This window comes from Nomascus leucogenys, chromosome 14 (assembly GCF_006542625.1).
Source record: "Nomascus leucogenys isolate Asia chromosome 14, Asia_NLE_v1, whole genome shotgun sequence".
In the NCBI taxonomy this organism is placed as follows: Eukaryota; Metazoa; Chordata; class Mammalia; order Primates; family Hylobatidae; genus Nomascus; species Nomascus leucogenys.
This window is the reverse complement of record NC_044394.1, coordinates 72,623,615-72,636,038: the sequence shown is the minus strand read 5'-3', so window position 1 is coordinate 72,636,038 and position 12,424 is coordinate 72,623,615. Positions and strand designations below refer to the sequence as shown.

Here is a 12,424-nt window from a genome sequence, read left to right as displayed (position 1 = left end):
GGAAGGATTGGTATGAAGTAAATAACCATTAAATCTTTTCAGCCAGGGACGGTGGCTCACGCCTGTAATCCCAGCACTTTGGGAGGCCGAGGCGGGCAAATCACCTGAGGTCAGGAGTGCGAGACCACCCTAGCCAACGTGGTGAGACCCTGTCTCTACTAAAAAATACAAAAATTAGCCGGGCATGGTGGTGGATGCCTGTAATCCCAGCTACTCAGGAGGCTGAGACAGGAGAATTGCTTGAACCTGGGAGGCGGAGGTTGCGGTGAGCCGAGATTGTGCTATTGCGCTCCAGCCTGGGCGACAGAGTGAGACTCCGTCTCAAAAAAAAAAAAAAAAGAGTTAAATCTTTTCAGATTTCTAGGCTGGAAATCAACAGAACAAGATCTGCTAGCAGAAGTTGTTACATCTCAACTAAGTATAGACTGGAGATGAATCTGACAACCTGTGACATCTTTAAATGTCAAACCCACCGCACATCACAGATGACATCGTACCTAATGATCAAACTCCTTTTAAAATATACTTCATGTAAATACATTTTTGCGAAACCACAAGCTGTTTCTCTCAGTTTTGTTTTCAGCTGGCTTTGATAAGGAGATTGGTTGGCAGCCTACAGCTAATTAAGCAGCTTTCAAGCTAACATCAATGAAAGATTTTCGGTGACTATCAGAAATACATTCCACTCTTCATGGTCCACTGGTATCCACTATGCCTTTTAATTGTGCCAGCAGACCCTGTCAGAAGAGAATGATTTCGCACTAATCCGAGTTTACAACCAAAATCATCCTGTTTTCAGTGGTGTAGATCCAGTGTCTATATCTGTCTTGTCAACTCACAATAGCATTAGCACAGGGGGCTGGATTTATGCTCTAAGAAATGAAATTCACCTTTCTAAGCTCACTTACATATTTTTGTATCTAACATATTGTAAATTTCTTAAACTTGTTACACATTTAATTTTATAACTAGAAATCAATTTTTATTATTTATTTATTTATTTATTTATTTAGTGGAAAACAGAAAATGAAGTGCAAGAATTCTGAGTTCCTTGGCTTCTTTCATTCTTTTCTGACTTTCCCCCCTCCAGTTGCAGTTATTTCTAGATTTTGGTAAATTATTCATTGCTTTAAAAAGAGAAAAAGCTAGATTTTCTAACTCTATAGTTGAGCTAGCCCTAACCTCTAAAGCCAGATTGCTTTAGCAAAATTGTCATCATTTTATACATGACAGGTTGTCTTCAAATGAAATGGTAAATGGGAGGAAAACTGTATTTTGCTTACACTTAGGAATGCCTGTAAACGTAACAGAGTTTAAAAAAAAATCTTGGTGTTTTAACAAATGCATATTGTGAAAAAGAGGAAGAATAAATTAGCTGGTTGCCTGTGAAGTAATTGTGCTAAAAACATTCATTTTTAATATATGAGAGTTCACATTTTAATTCATATACTTGCAAAAGAAAAGTGGGAATTTTTTTCTTAATGCTTTGACTATTTAAGGAAAGCTTTTTTGCTGTGCCAGTCTGGTTTTAAGAAATTCCAGAGTTACAGATACAATTGAGGGTGAATTTGAATTTGTTCCGTGGGCACGGCCTTTTCTGTTGTGGTAAAACAAAGTTAAAATGACAACGGTTCTGAAGAAAGTGCTTCAAGACCATGTCCTGTTTCACTCTTTCCAGATGACTAAAATCACCCTCATTTCCCAAGTCTTACATCGGGGGAAGAGGATATGTGGTTTAAAAGAGTGGCAAGTACTAGTTAAGGTCAGGCTTTTTCTGAATGTGAACATTCAGTTTTGCTGCATGAAGATAGTGGCAGGTATTGTAGAGTAAAATTCTCATGCAGAAAATGTCTGAAAGTAACAAATTAGGTGATTACCACAGTCTCCTTATCCACTGTCATCTTTAATCGTCGTGTTTTTTTTCAAGGCTGTTTTGTCTGTTTTTAAATGCTGTTGTCTTACATAAGTCAGGCTACTTGCTTTAAAGTACCAGAAGAATCCTATAATACTGAAAAAATTGAAATATAAATAAGTGAAGTATGAATTCTGAGTCACATGTTTTAGATATGGTGTTAAACAACATAACACATTATCTTGAATGGAAGATATTATTACCTTGGTGCCCTCATCAGTTCAGCTTGCCCAGAAGCAATGCCAACCTTTCACTGAGAATCTTTTAAACTGACCACAAATGTCCCTATTGTTCTCAGTGATTTAAAATGTCCTGTGCTAACTTTTCTATCAGTCAATATATATTTTTCAGTGTTCTTACTGAGTTTTGTTATTTGCTTTTAGTTCTTTTCACTGTTTATTTGCTGGTTTATGTTTTATGAAGAAATCCACTTTCAGAAGAAATGATGACTTATTTTCTGTGGGTGTTTCCTTTCTTCACTACTTTAAGAATTTTCAAGTATAAATAAATTGTGAGAATACATATGTGTGCAAGGAGCGTGGGGAAGAGTTAACTAATTTTTAAATTGAAATGAGGGAAATACTGGGCTGACTCTACTGGTGTTTTTCAGAGTGTTCCTCAATTTAACAAAGCAAAGCACTGAGTAGTATTTCTTTCTAATATAGATGTTTAAAAACATCTTCTAAATGTAAGTAGCAAGGACTAATGCTCAAAGTGTTGTCTGAAAAATCTAGAAATACCTGTATGCTGTTATGAACACTTCTGTTTCTTTATGGAGAGTTGTTTGGGCTTTTTAGAAACTCATTAATTTGATTGTAAGCGCCTCACTGTTATCAGGAAAAGAAGCTTTAGAAAATGGTTTCAGAATGTGTCATTTTCTCCTTGTTTTAATTTGAGACAGTGTGTGGGCATGCTGGTATTTTAAAAGGCTAAAAATGTTGTACATACTGCTGTGTCTTCAAATATGAGGGAAGATTACAAACAGAAGTTTTCTTCAAGCCTCTGTCTGAAATTCTGCTTTTCTTCTCAGTAGTGATTCTTAAATTTTTACGGAGAGATCTTTCATTCTTTTTTTTTTTCATTTTCAATTTGTTGTTGTAATTCAGCAAAACAAATATTTTAAAAGCCAAGTCAGCTTTCTACCATTTTGATCTTAATATTTAATGCTTTATAAAATAAAACGCTGTGTTTTAATTTTAACTAGTTTCATTCTTTTTTTTATGAAATGATTTGCGGTATTAGACTGTCATTTGGTTTCAATATTAATATATAACATGAACTACGTGGGTGTCACTTATTTTCAGTAGTAAATAACTGCTTAACCGATTACTTTACTTTAACGTAGTTCTGCTGTTCTTCTTGAGCCTCGTGATCTGCATCTTCAAACAATATTTGGTGTGTGTTTTTGCAAAATAGCATTTACATACTGTGTCATTAAAAACTAGTTTCATGGTGTCATGGTGGTCGGAATCAGGGAATGTCGTGTAGTTGGTTTCAAAATCCATCAGTAGGTTAATCATTAATTATTCTTTTTCCAGGAAAAAACTGAGGAGGTTGTTTCAGAATTTGAATTTACTAGAATTCCTTTTTTTTTTGCATTTAAAAAAATTTTTTTCATTTTAAGCTTAAAGGGGGTTAATTTGGTAAGAAAATGTACCTTTTCTGTTTGTATTGTGGCTTGTTCATTTTCTCATAAACTGTATTTGGTAGCTAAAATGTTGAAAGCAGTTTGGGAACAAAATGTCTGCTCAAACCATGACAAAATTGGCCACAATTTGCCGATTGGGCTGATAACAAAAGCCAGCAACACAAAATAGGTAGAAAAACAGTTTGTTCGGTGATGTGAGACCACTGAAGCTCTTTTTTGCATGTTTTTTTTTTTCATTCTGATGCTTATGTTGTGATGGAAATACATGAAGTCTCTGCTTACCCATTGTTTCTGATTAACTATTTCATCTTTGGATTTCTTTTAAAACTTCAGAAAACAAGCTGCCCACTGGGCATCTGAGACAAATTTGAAATAAGAGCCAGCTCTGCACCTAAACCTTGTGTTTTCTCTAGACCCCACTTGGCTGTAAATGTCCCAAAGCTCATATTTTGATCATTTAAAGCAGCATTTAAATTCCATTTCCCCCACCACCCCAATCTTCAACATTGAATTGTATGGCTGTTACTACACTTTTGCAAGTGTAAAACAAAAATTCTAGTTTGCAGTTTAAAAGAAAATTCTCTACCTGGGCATATAGTTGACAAAAATGTCAACAGCTAAAAGTACATATTGAATGTCATATTATCTTTGCAGACTGTAAGCAACTATTAATGTTTTACATGAGACAATACATCTTTTTTTCAAACGATAGAACAAGGTAACAGCCTCCTCTCCCTTGCCTCTGCTGTTGTAACTTCTCATACCTTGTGTTGCCTCTGTGTGTGTGATGGTCTTATTTTTTTGGTCTTAAAAATCAGATACTCCAGGACAATAATTAGGATGAGGTTTATGTTTCTACTTATCTAATCTTTGTTTTCACAAATAAATACAAATAACTCAAACTGAAACTTGATGGCTTTGGTGATAATATAATAGCAGCCACGGGGAAATTTTCTTCATTTTAATGTTCTTTCACAACCCACATTCAGTTTCGGTAGGAAAATTATTAACCTTTTCAACAGCATGCTGAAATACGGGTTCACAATAGACTCCTGAGTATGATTTGCAGGTTTTGGTTCTATTTTGAGATTTTGGTGTACAGTTTTTCTCTTTTTTTCTCTCTTTCTTTCGTTCGTTCATTCTCTCATACCAATTGCTTTCTTTGACTCCAATCGCAATGACTTAAAATCCTTCAGTTGATATCGTTGTAATGTGTGCACATTATACAGTGTTTGCATTTATTTTTTTATTATGAGAAGGGAGAATTCCTATTTCCTTCTCTCCTACTGATTGGTTCTATGAAAGAGGATATATTCTTTATTCTCACTGTTTTTCTCCACTCTAATCCTCATGTGGAGGTTGCGACTCCTCCAGCCCCATTTAAAAAAATCCAGTTGAGCCACATTTCCCCGAGGGCCCCTGGCTCCATGTCAGGCATCCTGTCTGCCTCCAGTGGCCTCGTATCTGTGTCCATCACACCAAAGCAAGTCCGCCCGTTTGGGCTTGCTGTCCTGAAGGTCTGCATAGCCTCAGGCTTCCATGGAAGGCCTGGGTGGCGTGTCTCCATAGCTGACTGCTGCTGGGGCTGCAGGTCTGGAAGGGCTATTGGAGGGAGGTGATCTTGATCTTGTAACTCTGGCTTCTTCACCTGAAACACAGACGAGGGCAGGACCCGGGGCCAGAGAGGCAGGTGAGTAGGAGGATCTCGGATAACAGTTTCTGTTTTAGGTGTCCCCTTCTCCAAGTCTGGCTGGGACAGCCACACCTGCAGGAAGGGCCCTGATTGGGGTCGTGGTCCTGCCCCACGTCTGGCAAGCCTGTGCCTCATGTACTCACAGTCACCTTTTTTGTTTGATCCCCATCAATCCTAAGTCCCCACCCCCCCACAGTGCCCTACCCTACCTGTGCCCACCATCCTTGCAAAGTTGAACATGGAAACTGAGAAACACATATTTTATCTGTAACAAATGTGGACATTTCCAGTATTGTAGCCTGGGTTTTTTTTCTTCTTCTTCTTCTGCTTCTCATACTTCCTGTATGAGGTTAGTTTTTTTAAAATGATAAACAAACTATTTTTTTTTTCAACTTCGTTGGGAGGCCTGGTTGTCTAGTGCCTCCTACCTGTGTTGTTGTGAGCCTTTTGCTGGTGCTCTCTACCTGGGCACAGAGGTCGGTGTGAGCAGAGCCTGAAAGTGGGAGTGGGGGATGTGGTGTTTTGCACAGGGTTGCAGTGAAGAGGGTTGAGCTGGTGAAAACACTTCTGTTCTCCTATTTGAGAGAGATGCAGTAGAATTCATGGCTGACGTGTTCTGTGCAGGCAAAATGAGCTGAAGGATGGAAGGCAAAGGGGATAGGGGCAGGGATGGAGCATGGCTAGAAGAGACATTTGATGTTTAGGGAGAGATCACTGGTGCAGATTGAATATCCCACAGTGCTCAGTCCCACGCTGTGCAGATGAGCGACATCTGGTAAAGGAAATTAAGGGATGAAGCATGCCAACATTTCTCCCCAGGTCACCCCAAAAATAAGTTAAAAATTCTGGATGGCTTCTGAGCTGCTTGCTCTTTCCGCCTCCGGTCGCGATCTCAGGAGAGAGCGTCCAGCAAGTAGCTTGGGTACAGTTGACTAAGTGTGAACATCAGTAGCCAGCCGCATAGCCAACCTGTAGTCACCCATGGCCCTGCATACAAGAGTGTCACTAGGAGCAGATATCACTTGCCACTGGTGGTTGCGTGTATCTGAATCACCTGGGTGCTGTGAAACACACATTCCTAGGCCCCAGCCCCAGGGTTTCCTTCTTAGAATATGTGAGGTGAGGCCGGAGAATTTACATTTCTAACAACTCTCAGGTAATGAGATGCTGCCAGTGCTGAGACTCCCATTGAGAACAGCAGCCTGGAGCCAGGGTGCTTGAAATGCCTAAAAACCATGCCTACTGGAGTCTGCAAGTTGTCTCCACTTTTTTCCTAATGTCCCTTTGTGTGCCCTACCACAAACTTAGAATCCACACCAGCCACTCAGAGGGCCTTTTGCATTTCTCAGTAACTGCACAGCAAGGTTACTTGTCGTCTTGGCCTTTTACAATGTCCATCAGACTATAAAGTGGCTAAAATGTTTTTGAGGTTTAGTTCTTTGAAAAATGGGTTTTATTTTACAGATAGTGAAAGGGTCAAGCTGTAGTGTATGGTATGATTAGACTAGGAAACAGTCTACCCAGGGCCAACGCTTGGGTTGCTGCCCCTTGACAATTTCCACCTTTACTATAAACTAAGGGAGCTGTCATAGATTCTTCCCTATATAGAGCACTCCTGATGTAAGTGACAGCATCTTCGAAGAAGACTCCATCTTACATGTCAAAAGCCATCATGCCAACAGGGAACAGATGGCCACCAAATCAATAAAGACCACACCCAACCAGATAGGGACATTACCAGCCCTCTTCTACTATCAGTCCTTGCCAGAGGTCTCGGGGCTATAAGAAGAGCAGCTTGAGATGGTCGTCTTAACAGAGCCTTGCTCTGTTGTTGCTGGTGATCAGCACCCGGCATCTGCTGCCAAAGACTCTGCCCACATCAAAGACTCTTGATGTCTGTCCGGAACAGGCCAGGACACTCTCATCCACATTGCTGTCATTGGATTGGCTCATTAACCCTTTCTTCTATCCCTTTCTCACTCTTTTTTTTTTCAGAGCCACATTTATGCTCTTTTATCCCCTTTCTCTCAATGTTAAATGTTACTGTTTCACGTGGAATGTTTAATATAGCATTTATATATTGATTAAGTTAAGGACACTGCTGTGTATGGTTTGCAATATTGACTGACTTGCAGAGTGGCTTGAGACTGAGTGCTCACAGCTCTGACTACCAATTGAACAGGAAGTACTAAGGAGAATCACTTCCTTGGGAACTCCATGTAACTTGTGCCTTTTGTGATTGAAATAGCATCAGTAAAAGTCTGAACCCGTGGAAAGACACAAATGTTCGTGGACCCAGCTATGTCTTTGTGCTGCTCAGGACACTCTCTGTAACCGAAAGTGAGAGAGCCTGGAAGACCTCAGGGGGTCAGATGTTTGCAGGGGCTGCTGAGTGTCCTGGCAGGCAGCAGAGCCTCACCATCAGTTTGCTGCATGGAAGGCTGTGTGCCTCTTTTTCCCTGCTATTTGTTGAACTCCCTTGAGCTCCGGTCCTTCCTAGGTGAGAGAGAAGATCCCAATAGCACCAACCTGAGAGGGCTGGGGAGATGTTTGAAGGAAAGCTCGGCTGGGGAGCCATAGCCGGCCTGCGGTACATGCTCGGTAAATGGTGGCCAGGAGGACCGGGGTGTGTGTCCTGGAACTGTCACACTCTGCTGACGGGGGTATCGAAAGTCCCCACTCAAAGACACAGAATCTTCCTGACCAAGTGTAGGTCTGTAATGATGCGTGGAGCACTTTGCAGAAACTGCTTCTCAGGGGAGGTCCCCTTGAAAAGGTGCTAAGTCTGCTCAGAGATACATGACTGGAGCTCTCAAAGATGCAGGAGCCTCCGTAGAGCCAAGGGAAGGGGGACTCAAGTGCTGCTGCCTGGCTCCCCTGCCCTGACAGCTCTAGCAGCACACGAGTCTGATTTATACAAATAACCCATCTCATATCTCCCTAAAATTAGTCTGTGATAAGCAGTATACATTTCCTGAGTGTGCGGTCTGGGTTTTAATATTCTGAAAAATAAAAACAGTGGACTCCTGAGAGCTGAACAATTTGGTAGTTACTGAGCAGGCTCCATCCTCCTTGGCAATTCTTTTGAAATCTCAAAAAGTTGGCTTCCTATACTGTTAGAATCTGATGTGAGTCAAGATGGACAGGGTGTGAGTTCCTCACTCGTCCCTTTTCTATGCATTGAGGAAGACCTCAGTGCTGCCAATGGGGCAGAGAAAGCTCAAGTGTGTTTTTGCATGAGGCTGGCTGGAAGCTCTGGCTTGGGCTCTCAGCAGTGAGGTACTGGCAGTTCCTTGGATGTCACAGCAAATCGAAGCTTGCGGTCTTCACTTCCTCCTGCCTTGAGACTTACTGCGCAGAAAGTAGAGGCTTGGATGGTTCAACTTCAGGGGCAAAACAGCCTGCCTTGGGGGTGGGACTGGGGGTGTGCATCTGTGCCACTGTTTCTCTCCCCTTGTCAGTTTACCATGCCAGCAGCCTTCTGTCTGATTGTCATCAGGAACAGAAAAAGCATGATTTGGGAGCTTGCTGGGGAGATTCCTGAAGGTTGCCTGAGCTGCATTTGGGACCCCGGATGAGGGCTTCTATTCAGGGTGATGCGTGGGACCCTGAGGCCATCTCTCAGATCTGGGGGGAAGTGAGGTTGTGTACCCACAGTGGGGAGACCTACCTGGGGGCTCGTCAATATTAGACACCTGCAGGAATAGCAGGTCAGCCTAGCCAAAGGGTAAGAGTGGTCCTGTCTGTGACTAGAAGCTTCTTCAGGGCTGCCTCAACACGGGTGGCGCTGGTGGTCTCCACCCACTCCCAGTGTACACTGGCGTCTAGGAAGCCATACGTGTGACCGGCTCTGAATTAGGGACGAAACTTTTAGTTCTCAGATGAACTGTCATGGGTTTCTTCAGTGATAACTAGACAGCCAGGCGAACATGGAGTTGATTCATCCGTGCAAAACCTCCCAGGCAAGGCCTTGCAGTGGAGAACTGGAATTCAGAGTCTTCTCAGCTTTGGCCAGAAGCCAAAGGTAGAAGAGGTAGGAGAGACCCAGGTCCTGGTCCCAGCTGCGTCCCATCCAGAGTGACCTTGGGAAGGTTGCCAACTTCCTTTTTCGGTGAGCCTTGCTTTCTTCACCTGCAAGGTGAAGGGTTGGTTGGATGATCCGTAAGGGCTGGCCACCTCTCACTCTGTGACTTTGGTCCAAGGTCCACATGGTTGGGTGTTCCATACTGTAGCCCTCTTGGGCTATTACATTTTGGTTTTTCATTGCACTCAGAAGTGGGGGTAACTGGTGAGGGGCACGGGTTGGTAAACCACCTCTCTATTTCAGTGATGAAACTAAAGAAACCAGGTTTCCCCTTCCACCCCTACCGGCCACTGATGCATTACTTAGTTCCTGTTTCTCTTTGCCCACCCAGGAAGGCACTGCGTATGAAATCCTGGGCCCAGATGCTGGACTTTAAGCCACATTAGAAAATGCTAGCTCATAGGACTCAAAACGGGAAGCTGGCTTTCCCAACAGATTCATCTGGGCAGTGTTCCTCCCAGAATGTGTAGGAATCACGGGGCCAGGTTCGTCAAGGCTCAGGAAGCTCGGTTTTTCACTGTCACTAGCCAATGAGGCCTTTAAGGAAAAAACAAATAAGACTGTAGGAGTTTGTATGGAACCGTTAACTCACTTGTACAAGACATTGGGAAAGATACTGGGGGTGGGGGGGGAACAATACAGAGTTTCAAAAGATAAATAGAGACTGTCATAATTGCCACATGCCCTGGCAGCCAGGGCTACGGGCTCAGGAGAAGCTTTATTCCCTGGCCTGCAGCACTGCAAGAGACCCTAGGAGGAGGAGAGCTCCGCCAGGCCCTGCAGGCTGGACAGCCTGCCTTTGGCCACATTTCCTAACACCACTCAGCAGAACCCTGCCAGCAAAGGCCAGTGTGCAAAAAATGTTATGTCCCATATATGTTCGGGAAGTGCACAATAATTTAAACAGCTTTCTTATTTCTTAGCTTCTCTGGGTCTTTTGTGTGCTACTGTATCTTGTGAATGAATCTCAAGAGGAAGGATGAAGCTTTTCCAAAATCACATCGCTTCATCTCATTTTACAGAAAAATTTGTGCCTAATATTAACCAAAGGAAATGGGGAGCGGCAGGGCCGGTGGGTTTTCATGGTGAACTGAGGGCTGCGTCTTGGACAGGTTGCATGTGGAAGGGACAACAGGGTTCCCAAGGAAGCTTTGCACGGTCATGGGTAGAGCCATCCTTTCTTCATCCATAGTGAATATGGCTGGAAATAGCGGGTAGTCTTGGATTTGACCTCCCTCCGGTGGAAGTGCTGTCTCCGGCTCGTTCCTGGAAAAACTGCTTTCTCCCCAAAGTGTGTCTGAGCAGCAGATTTAAGCATGAAGTTGGTTTCGTGGGGCTACAGTATGGACTTTGGGAAGATGGTGCCATCTGTATGTCTGATTCTACTGTCCATCTGTCTGTTTTTGGAAGTATCCTTTCACCTGTTTGGGAGACTGAGAATGATTTTCTGCAAACAGTGAGCCAGACCATGCTGGTCTCAAGCAGCAGAGCAGTTATTAACAGAATCACAGTCTTTCTGGAGCTGCTGTCAGTCCTGTGCTGCCCTCAGGGCCTTTGCTTGGCCAGGGACTCCACTTCTTATCTACCCTTCCGTTTACCTCACCGAGGCTGCTTGGCCCAGGTGTATTGTGATTATTTGATGTGCCTGGGAGGCCATGTCTCCCGGGGAGGCTCAGGACCTCATTGGACTGGAATTCCATGGGGATCTCTCATTGGGTCTCTTTGGGCCTTTGGAGAGGGGAGTGCAGGGCACCACCTGGGCAAACACCTGTGTCATCCTGTAAGTCCTTGTGTGACTCTTCATCCAAGTCAACAGGGGCATGTAGGGGAAGAGCCTCAGGGCCCATCAGGAGTCAGACCCTGACCAGGAAGTCAGAACTGAATCAACTTTTCAATAAACACACAGGCTGGCCCCAAACAAAGCAGCAGGCTTTTGGGAACATCTGCCTTTTCAGTCTCTTCTGAATTCTGTTTATGTGGACACCCCATGTCCCGCACCGCCATTTCCGCCAGCAATGTTTGTTGCTTGTCAATATTTGAATAGATGCTGATAAATTTGATTCTCTGGCTTATTGTGGCATTCGTGATATGTCTTTCCCTTTTCAGTTTCCATGTACTAGAGCGACTGTCAGTGTGGTTGGCAGTGACCTGTGTTTTTCATGCATGTTTTTGTTTCAGAATAACTGGGAGATGAAACAGGAAGCTCTATGACACACTTGATCGAATATGACAGACACCGAAAATCACGACTCAGCCCCCTCCAGCACCTCTACCTGTTGCCCGCCGATCACAGCCGGAATGCAGCTGAAAGATTCCCTGGGGCCTGGTTCCAACCGCCCGCTGTGGACTCTGAGGCCTCTGCATTTGCGGGTGGTCTGCCTGTGATATTTTGATCATGGTCTGGTCTGGTCAGTTTCCCATTTGTCTGGCCAGTCTCTATGTGTCTTAATCCCTTGTCCTTCATTAAAAGCAAAACTAAAGAAAACAGAATTGTTTGCTTATTAGCTATCTTTAAACACTGATTGAAAGGATATCGAATAGTGTTTGAGGGAACCCTGGCATTACCACACAGCTCATCTGACATCTTTAAATGTGTGTTGGGCTTGACTGTCTCATAACTCAGCCACGCTTGCCTTGCTGCTTCTCATACCTGTCCAGATTGCTGTAGAGTCAGTGTGGGCAGACTGACATTTGAGAGAAACGTCAGGCTTCATCTGGAAACCTCTTTCCACACCCACCCTGATCGTGGCCTGTAAACTATGACCCCAAGATCTCCATTAACCTTGGGCTTTCCACTAGAGACATCTGCCATCTCTGCTGCCTCCCTCTCCTCACACATCCTTTATTGCTTCACTTATTCATCCCATAAGGATTTCTTAGGGGCCTGCTGTGTGCTGGGTTCTGGAGAGAAAACAGTGGATGGGACCAACTCAGCCCCGGTCCCCACCCAGCACCTCTAGCCAAGTCTGAGTGGGCTCTGCTGAAGAAGTGTTGGGTGAACTGCACAGTACATCATGGTAGATGGCTCCGTCCCATTTCACTTAGATGCCCCGATTTCCTAAATGCTCTCTTGAACTCTGACACTCC

The 12,424-nt window shown here is 43.6% G+C and overlaps 1 long non-coding RNA gene across 1 annotated transcript in view; it reads left to right on the top strand.

Annotated features, from left to right (window-relative positions):
• LOC105737556 overlaps positions 1–11,827 on the top strand; it is a 65,788-nt gene extending 53,961 nt beyond the window's left edge. The window contains exon 2 of the long non-coding RNA XR_001113242.1: positions 11,516–11,827. This is a non-coding gene — a long non-coding RNA (uncharacterized LOC105737556). The remainder of the gene's footprint in view (positions 1–11,515) is intronic.
• Positions 11,828–12,424: the final 597 nt, after the last annotated feature.